The sequence below is a fragment of the Meleagris gallopavo genome, chromosome 8 (genome assembly GCF_905368555.1).
Source record: "Meleagris gallopavo chromosome 8, MGAL_WU_HG_1.1, whole genome shotgun sequence".
In the NCBI taxonomy this organism is placed as follows: Eukaryota; Metazoa; Chordata; class Aves; order Galliformes; family Phasianidae; genus Meleagris; species Meleagris gallopavo.
The window spans coordinates 19159050-19169374 of NC_139411.1; positions in this window are offsets into that span (position 1 = coordinate 19159050).

The window sequence follows — 10325 nt, forward strand, 5'->3', positions numbered from 1 at the left end:
TTCCAAACTCAGTCTGGTAGCTGGCTCTGTAGATCCCAGAACAGACTCCACCAGACTGTGGGTGTTTGTGTTCTTGTGTTCTCCTGCATTCCTCCTGTTCCTGAAGGGGTGTCATGGCCTCATCTGGCTCTGTGTCTGTGTGGTTTGGAGAGACTGCTGGGAGATGGCAGTGCATTGGATGGGGACACTGCTTATGGCATAAGAGAAGCTGAGCCCTAGGCAGCTCAGAATGGACTGGAGCTGGTGTGTGATGCTCTGTGGTGGACAGGCCTTGTGGCAACGTGGTGTTCACCATACAGAGACCTTGGGCAGGGAGGTGTGGAGAGGCCACAGTAATTCTACTGTGTAATTTTTCAAAGATGTAACTTTCAAAGGTTACTACAGGAAACCAGTTGATCAGAGTTGTATTGAAGGACTGTGTTGCAAGTAATACCAACAGGTATATAAGGTGTGAAACGCACAAAGCAAGCTGTACTGCAGCAAAGAGTAATGGGATACATTTGGGGTGGCCCTTCACAGGAGGGTGGGGGTGTCCTGTGGACAAAACAGGTCAGAATCAGTATCAGAGGGTGTTAGATCTGGCTAGTGAGGGTTGTGGTGCTCCTTTAAAGATAATCCTCATAAAAATAATATTTAAACCATTAATTTGCAGTAAGGGCTGCGTTCTGGTCCTGGACTGCAGAGTTATCCTTGTTTTGTTTGCTTTAATAAGGATGGCTGTATCACCCTCATGTCCCACTGAAATACAAATTAGGTTATTTCCTTCTAGCTAAAGCTTCCTCTATGTCTTAATTTGATGTGTTTGAATTTGCCTTGTGAGATTAGGGAGGAAGAACACGCTGTGCAGAAAATCCTGCTTAGTCCTGGTCATGTAGGAGGACTAATGAAAGGGCTGGAGAGGCTGCTCCATTGACTCTGTTGGTCTGCCCCAGAGCCCACATTTAAGCACTCAGAGGCTTGCAGAAGGAGGGAAGACAAATATGTGTTGTGTGAAAGGTTTGCACAGTACTTACAGAGGGATGAAGGTCTGCACTACTGTGTGTAGAACATTTATTTAAATGTACCTAAATCTTATAAATTCTCACAGTCCTCCACTAACGGTTTTCTATGGGCAGCATATTCAGAATTTGAAGTACATATTGCCTTTGCCATTTTCACTCTATCCACATTTATTCTAACTTTGAGCTGCTTGCTTCTTCCTCTTAGAAGTGAGATTTAGCTGGAACCTGCAATTGTCTTGGGGAAGTCAGACAGGCAGCGCTTCTGATCTGTCCCAACATGGCAAGCACTGATCTACGCTGGATCATCTTTAAGGTCCTTTTCAATGCTGCCATTCTATGATACTTTGTCACTGTATTTAGCATGAAGGATCTAGTCAGTTGCACCAGTGTGACAGACACAAACAACCCTGAATTTGCTGTAGCAAATTTCCTCCAGCTTTGTACTGGTTCCAACAAGGGCACAACTGACTCTTGGGAGCTAACCACTCTTTAAAGAAAAAGCCAAGTTTAAAAGCCCACAATGTTCCTTTTTCTTTTTTTTTTTTCTTTTTTTTTTTCTTTTTTTTTTTCTTTTTTTTTTTCTTTTTTTTTTTTTTTTTTTTTTTTTTTTTCTTTTTTTTTTTTTTTTTTTTTTTTTTTTTTTTTTTTTTTTTTTTTTTTTTTTTTTTTTTTTTTTTTTTTTTTTTTTTTTTTTTTTTTTTTTTTTTTCTTTTTTTTTTCTTTTTTTTTTTCTTTTTTTTTTTTCTTTTTTTTTTCTTTTTTTTTCTTTTTTTTTTTTTTTTTTTTTTTTTTTTTTTTCTTTTTTTTTTCTTTTTTTTTTCTTTTTTTTTTTTTTTTTTTCTTTTTCTTTTTTTTTTCTTTTTTTTTTCTTTTTTTTTTCTTTTTTTTTTTTTTTTTTTTTTTCTTTTTTTTCTTTTTTTTTTCTTTTTTTTTTCTTTTTTTTTCTTTTTTTTTTCTTTTTTTTTTTTTTTTTTTTTTTTTTTTTCTTTTTTTTTTTTTTTTTTTTCTTTTTTTTTTCTTTTTTTTTTTTTTTCTTTTTTTTTTTTTTTTTTTTTCTTTTTTTTTTTTTCTTTTTTTTTTTTTTTTTTTTTATAATCAATAGACTCCGATTAATTCATTGCTAAACCACTAGAATGGGGTAGAGGAAGGGCTTAGGAAGAGGCTGAGCACATAATGTGGGAATAGTACTAAGGGGTTGGGTGTGTTTTTTTTTTTTTTTTCCTGGAGTAGAAGGTACTGGTGGGATCATGTTCCATTCTTCTGATACCTGAAGTGGTGTTGGAAGGCTAAAAATGGTAAATTTGGTAAGCAGAAACTTAGTTTAATAGCAGAATTTCTTGTAGGAAGAGGAATAGCGACCATCACAGAAGTTGCAGTGTGCCAAGAATTAGCAATGTGCCCATGTGCTTTTGGTACCTGTGCCCTGCTAGAGGAAAGTCAGCTTAAGCAATACTCATCTCACATTCACTTCTTGGACAGTAGCTGGGGTTTTTCAGCATTCTTGCCATTTCTGAGCACGTGTTGCCATTCTCTGAGTCTCTGTTCTGACAGTGGGTGGGAGAAAAAAAAAAGCTTTTGAGTTTCATGGGAATTGTAAATGTCTCAGCAAATTTCAGTGGAACTTGAAACAAGCAAAATGAGACACTATTCCAGTGCCTCTGTGTAATCAATTTCAACATTTATGTGACTCAGACTATTAAACATGCAATGCTGGATTATTCACTGTGGGCCAAGAAGAAAAAATAGGTAGTGAATTGTACCATACTGTGAAAAATTATTGCAGGGCAGTGATGTTATATATTGAATTTTAGAAAATCCTGTTAGTGTAAATTAATTGAACTGTAGCAAAACATGAGGTTTGGCTTTTGGACATTTGCTTAATTTTATAGCTGGGGTTGGTTTTCTTTTGTAAACATAACTTTTCTCAAAGAATAGGGAAAGCTGACATGAGAATATATATAATTGTATGTATAGAATCAATGTTATGCAAAACAGCAATCCTTTTTTGATTGCTTTTGATGACCCTTTGCATACAGGATAATAGAGCTTAAAGGACTGGGTGAGTTCCAGTCTCTGGGCATCTGCTATGGGTGCCTGGGTCAGCAGAAGCCCCAGGAGTTGTCTGTTGTCTTTTAACACCCTCTCAGCAGGAGATGTAAGCCCAGCTTATGAACATCTGTTTGAATTTTTTCACAAAAATCATGCCCAGAGACGACCTTGTGAGGCTTGTGCTTTGACTAGCTCTGAGTAACCCAGGTCTGTTGCTAACAATGCTTAGGCAGTGGTTATGAAGGAAAAGCACTTGTCAGCCCTCCCTCCTCACAAAAACATCAGCTGTGAGGCTGTTTCGCTCAAACCCTAAGGTCAGCTTAGCGCTTGCACATTTCAGCTCAGTCCTGGAAGCACTGTTACCATACCGAATTTTAGACATTAGCACTGACTTTTATTTTCTAATGCTTTTGATTAGCTATCAGAAACCCTGACTAAAGGGTCACGCAGAGTCTAGATGCTCAGCCAGAGGCTGCTGGGTAATTACCTGAGTAAAATGTCCTGCTAAGGGGATCAGGCTCCAGAGATAAGCTGTCCTGCAGGGCCCATTCCTGCAAGGAGCCTCTCTGGAAGCACTCAGTGTGTGCCTTTCCCACAACAAGAGGTGGGTACAGTGCTGGCAGAGAAAGCAGGGGATTTGCATTCAGTTCCCTGCTCAGCCTGAGATAATTCAAATCTACATGTCCTATTTTCAAGGCAACAGCTTATCCTGGAAGAACACCCTTCCCTCTCCTTTTGAATGTGTGCCACCAAGCCAAAATTAATTAGAAGGAGAAAAAGCATTAATAGAAGAAACAAAAAGCTGCAGGGCTGTGGGCTAATGCTTAGGGCATTGAGGAGGAAGAAGGGAGCTCTGAACTGTGATTCACGTTCCCAAGGCGAGTTGTATTTGGCACTTGATCAATAATACATGTGACCATTTCTGGCGGCAGAGGTTATAACTGGGGCTCCCTAATTATACTGGAGTTCCGTGAGCATGATGAGTGCTGTCAGGGAGTTCTCAGGTCTTCCCTGAACAGCCACTATGACATCTGTCTGCACCTCTGAGACCTGAAAGCCAAGAGCAGTGGGACTGTTGCCTCCTGGTTGAGCTGAAGTCCTGCTCTGGGAGCAAAGCAGGCTGGAGGCTGAGCTCCTTCTCTGACCAACTCAGACTCTTCTGGGCATCTAAATCAGTGCAGCTCAGGGCACCTGGGCATACTGCAGTGGAGAAAGTGGGTATCTGTCAGTTTTCTCCAGAGCTAGTAAGCATCCAAGCAAGGAAAGTCTGGAATCAGGTAGCTGAGTCTTGCCCGTGTTGTTTTTGGTGTTGACTTCTATCCTTTTATGTCTCTTTCAGCTCAATTAGTCTGAAATCCCTCATTGCACAGATCTTAACAGCTCTCTGGAAAGATGAGCAACTCAAGGCATTATGTATTATTAGTGCAAATAAGAATGAGAAGTGCCCTGCAGAATTAGGAAAAGCTAGTCCTAAACTGCTTCCAGTTTCCCCAGTAACCTAAAGGCTATCTGGTTAAGCAACTTCTGACAACAGCACTGTTCATTTTAGTACTTCCTGATACCAGCTGCTTTTGAGTGTGTAAGTTCGGCTGCAACTTCTTAGCCTGGACACACTCAGCCAGGACGTGTTACTGGAAGAGGGGATCAGCACTGGTTGCTTCAGCGGCATTGGCAGGTGTTCCCATCACTGATGCCTGTTTTCTTTGCCTCTGGAGCCAGAGAGAGAAAGCTGAAATGGAAGTTAGGATTGGCAAGAGAAGAGCGAGGTATAAAAACATGAATCTCAGCATTCTTACCACAGCTATGGTTATAGCTAGAGATACAGCAAAGATAAAATATGCAGAGTGCCTGAAGGACCTATATATCCAACTGCTTCTGGATTGCTATCTGACAAGTTAATTAACCACAACACTGTTGAAATACATACTCAGAATCATTGCTTGGAATTGGACTTAGCATTATCTCATCAGAGTGCCGTGGAGAGAGCAGACAGAATCTTCAGTAAGGAAAGAAGTGAAATAAGAGAACTGTTTTTCAACCAGAGTGAGAGCATTCAGTCCAGTAAATCCCTCATTACAAGTGATGTTCAATATGATTGAGATCCTTCCAAACCACAGTCTGGACCCTGAGCATGACTGGAGAACTCAAGCAACAAAGGAATTGGAATTTTTTTCTAAGACTGGTCCAGCTCAAAATAAATAAATAAATAAATAAAAATAAAAAAAATCTGGTTTTTAAAGAGGCTTTTCTTGTACTTCTGTTGTCTATTGTTCAAAGTAGGAACTTTGAATATTGGGTTTTCTGTGGATGATAGAAAAAGTGTGCAAACCATGTGATTATGATGAAGTATTTCTTCAAGATGAGAAAAATGATGCCTCAAATTTGGGTTACTAAATCACTTGCTCAGCTGTAGGATGTAATGCTGTGTATCTACACTAAGGTACTTCATGACTGTTTCTGTGTGCTAACAGATGCTGGTGCAGGGCAATTAAATTCTTTACCCAAAGGAGAAAAGTGCAGAGGTGGCCTCAGCTGACAATTTCTGTCATGCAAAATGCTGATGTGTCAGCATTTGTCCTTGTCTGCGTGAAACATGGAGGTGAATGAGTTTGAGGGATGTGGTTTGGTGATAGACAAAAGACCTATCTGTAGGAGATGGCAGGCCTGAGTAAACTGGCTGTCTGTATGTACATTTATTAGAACATTTTTTAAAATACCTTTAAGAATCATAGGTTCATAGAATTGTTTGAGTTTGAAGGGCCAATTTAAGGCCATCTGGTCCATCTCCTCTTCAGTGAACAGGGACATCTACAGCTAGATCAGGTTGCATAGAGCCCAGTCAAAAAATTTTGTCTTTTCTATTTCATTAGCTATAGAGGTATACTTGTGCGTGGTCTGATTAATCTCTTGTGTATCTTGTGTTTTTGCAAAACTTTGCTATTAAATGAGCTGCTTCGAGGAACTGGCACGTTTGTAGGAGGGGTTCCTTTCTGCATGTGAATGTCATCGTTTCCAGAATAACTGATGATAAATGGAAAGCATCTCCGCATCTCCTCTGAATTGAAAATTAATTGCAAATAAACCATAGGGAACCCCAGCGATGATAAACAAAAATAAACCACCTCATAAAAACTGAGCTGAATGAGCTCAGGCTTTCTTCTGCTCACAGATAAACATCACTGTTTAATCAGAATCTTTAGTTGCAGTGCTATTCACTTGGGAGCACTGCAGCACATTCTCCTTCCCGCACCACAGGTTGTTGTTTTCGTTGCAGCCACTAATACCCTGTTCCAGGAAGCAACCTGGGAGGAGGGCATGGGGAGGGATTAAGAGCCAGTAGAGCCCCATTTGATTATTGCAGGCCATAGGAAATGCTCACCCACTGCTTTAACATAACCCCTAGCACAAGTTCTAAACGTCACTGTGTTTTGTATAGGGGGCTTATATTTATTGAAACAAAACAGTAAGATGTGATAGATTGGCTGAAAGTTCATTTTCATTTTACAGTGTTGGGTATTTCTGATTGAATGAAAAAAGCCCACAGATGAAAATAAAAATGCAGATAGACCAAAACAAAGATTTGGAGTAAACCTCACTTGCGATCCTTAATCAAGGAAATCTCCAAATAATTCAGATGAAAATCTTGCTGCAGGAAGGATCCTTATTGTGGCAACGAAATATAAGAGCTACAGCAAAACATGGATAATTTGGACATGATTTACTGAGTTTCTTTCTTGTAAATGGCTTTCTTCTTATCTGTGCTTGTAGCAAGAAATCTCCTCCTTCCTGAACAGCCACAGAGCCTGCTTTAAAGCCTAAAAATTGTTATTGGCCTGTTTTCAGCTGCTCCTCTTGACGTCAGTAGGGAGATCTGGCTCTCTCTGAAACACATTAAAGTAGTGGATATGAATGTTATAAATATATCAAGAAATAAAGTGATTTCTTCAAAACAAGGGGGATGCAGATCCTACTTCAGCTGATACCCTGTCATTTCCTCAGCAGTAGGCAGAGGTCTGGTTGTTTGGATAGGTGCCCTTCTGTGCTGTGGCTTCTTTTCCAAAGCACGTCTATTATTTCTGAAGGATTTCGTCATATCAAGTTAAATCTAAACAAAGAAAAGTCTTGACAATCAAACTACAAGGCAGAAACTTTTTACTGCAGAAGCAAAAATAAATCAAATATTTGCAGTAACTTCATATTCCCTGAGCAGAAATAATGCTTGCTATTCAGGTATGATGATTGTGTTTTTTCCCTGTGCTTTCCAGTCGAAGGAGATGCAGAGGGTAACCCAGGACATCACTAAGTGCCTTTTCTTGTAACATGAGATTTTCATACAGCATGTCTATGAGCACAGCATTTATGCGCAACTCAGCACAAATAATTTTGTAAAGATGACCGTACTTTGTTATTGATGGAAAGCTGATAGGGCTCCTCAGCCACACAGAAGCAGCTCTCCCGATGGTTTGCATTAGTTCATATAGAAGGCATCCAGACTATGTCGCCAGCAGACAGCTCTGCCTTTTTAGGGTGAGGCAGTGCTCATGTCGGAGTATGCACTTTTCTGTGCTGCACAGGAGCCTGGTGAGCGGACAGATGAGATGTTATACCAATCTGACTCTTAGCTTTTTCATGCCAAATTGATTATTCTGTTTCAACACAGCACAGATCCCCTTTGGGGGTATACGCTGGCATTTCTTTGAGTCTAAATATGTAATTTTCTATCTTTCTAAAGACATAGATTGTGTTCATCGCCATCTGTGGGTGGAAGCTGTATTCTTCACATGCTGAAGTCCACATGATATCCTAAAGATTTAGGTGTAGGAAGGAGAATTTCTGCCTGAGCTTCTTTCCTCCTCAGTCTGCCAGCAGGGGATTTTTAATGTGGAATCTTCCTGAGGAGCTTTTATAGTGCTATTAGGCAATTATTGTCAATAGTACCTGTATCAGTCAGTCCCTGGGGCTTGAGTGATGCTGCAGAAGTACTTACATACTGGACATTGAAATTTTTTATTTGCACATATCTGCTTTTTTATTCCAATGAATTCTGTACTGAATGCTCAGATAAAAAGCTAAAAATGTTGTTCCTCAGTAGACAACCAAGTAACTCCAACTGTTGGAAAAGTAAGTCAGACTCCAGACCACACAAATCCTTTGAATGTTGTCTGACCACGTCTGTTGGGACTTGATGTCCAGCAGGAAGCATGGGCTTTCATGGCACCATGGTGCCAGCATCACTGGGATCCATCAGTGGTGAGATGGGTGAGTTGTGGAGTCCTGCACATCTTATACAAATTGTAAAAGAGTGGTCAGTCACACAACCCTGATTACATCCCCATGTGGTTTAGAAGTTCTTTCTTTCATTAATTACCATTGCAGCCATAACTGAAAAAATATCAGCACGGGGTGATTCATTTCTCTGAAGGATCTATATCAGTTCTCTTATCTATAGCTTTTTTTTAACTTTCTAGCTTTTGTTTCTGTAAGTTTCCTCAGGGACATTCCACAATACTTCCTGCTACAGATTTTCACCAATGCCAAAGAGAGATGAAGTTACACCCATAACTTCCTTAGACAGATTCCTGAGAGAATGCGTTTGTTTTTTTTTTTCTTGTTTGGCTTGCTATAACATGCTGAAGTTTTTTTTAAGCATTAGACTTTTCAATTGTTTCTAAATGGGTAATACATAAAGTTCCCAGATTGCGTCTGTTTGATGCTTTCTCTTAAATATACTGGAATCTGCAATGCCTCTTACCAAAGATCTGCACCTTTAGTTAATAAAGGCTAAAAGAAGGCCTCAAGCAGAGGCGTTGTCTTGTAAATCATTAAACTCTTCGGTCTCATTTTGGAAAAGAAGAAAGGAAGAAAAAAGACAAGTTTAGACAATTAGGTTCATATAGAGCCTGTCTACCTTCTCTCCCAAGGATTCCAGACTCCAGCAAAAAAAGAAATGTGCAGGGCATGTGAGAAAAGGGGAAACTGAGGGAGAAATGTTGTGCTGACCTGGAAAGTGTACTGTCTTTAAATACATGTTTTTATTAGCTACAAAGAACTCATTTCTCCAATATGAAGTATTTACAGCAACAGTTACATCACTGGCAAAATTCTGCTTCCAGTTAAATTTGGAACAGTAGCACAAGATACTTACAGCCATTTTTACAGTAATATCCGCTTAGAATATCCTTGAGTAATCTAACATTTCATTCCTCTTAAAGATTGTTTCTTGGTGTGTGTGCTATACTGGGTCATCTTCTCTTCTTTCCTTGGAGTTTTTGTATAAAATTGAAGTACTTGTTAGAACTTTCTCATTGTGGGCTTCCCTTAATTTTGTAAGGGATGAGTGCCTTTTTTTCTTTTTTAAGCCCCCCTGCAGTGTTGATTGGAAAACTGTTTCACTTTGAGAATGTCCATGCTTGGTCTGAAAGGAACAGATTGTGGCTGTAAATCCTGAAGAAACGTCAAACAGATGTCAAACAGTTGCTGAAGTTTGAATTATGTAGAAATTTCATAGCAGGCCCACTCTGAAATGTCTTCCCTCTGCTGTGTGCCACCTTCAGTCTTGTAAATGATTTAGCAGACCTCGTTTCCTCAGCTTCCATGGAGCAATGCATGAGCTGTAACAAAGAAAAAGTTTTAGAGATTACAGTTTGGGGGCTTTGTTTCTGTAAATCACTTTGTATCTGGTTTTGTTTCCATTAATTTTAGTGAAAGTTATGCCAGAACCACTGCCACCAGGAGCCTGTTGGGGCTTGCTGTGAAACCTTAGTCATGATGTACTGCTGATCCACCCAGCAGACCATAAAGCCACCCGCTGGCTCCTGACAGCCTAGCCAGCAGTGAAGATGAGGACACAAACATGCAGGGACTATTGCTATGCCAGCACTTTGGAGGTGCCATGATATGAGCTGCATGCTTCCAGTCCTGCTGCAGAATGCTGCTCCATGCACAGCCTTCACAGGAAGGAAGAAATAGCAGCAATAGTGCTAGAGCTGGCTGCCAACCTGAGAAATGCATTGCACGCCATGGCCCTGTTCACCTTTGCCTCCCTCCAACCCATAAACTAGTCTGGTAATGAAAACAATTTACAAGGCAATAATTTTAATCGCTGTCACCAATTAGCAGCCACAAACCCAGAGGCATAGCTGAAGATCAGCTACTATTCTTCCAAGAAACATCTCAACCATTTATTGAGCCCTACAGAAAAAGGGGAAAAAAAGCCACTTAGAAAGATTTATCTGAAATGTTCTGCTTGTCTAAGCAGATCGCTGGTATGAGAAG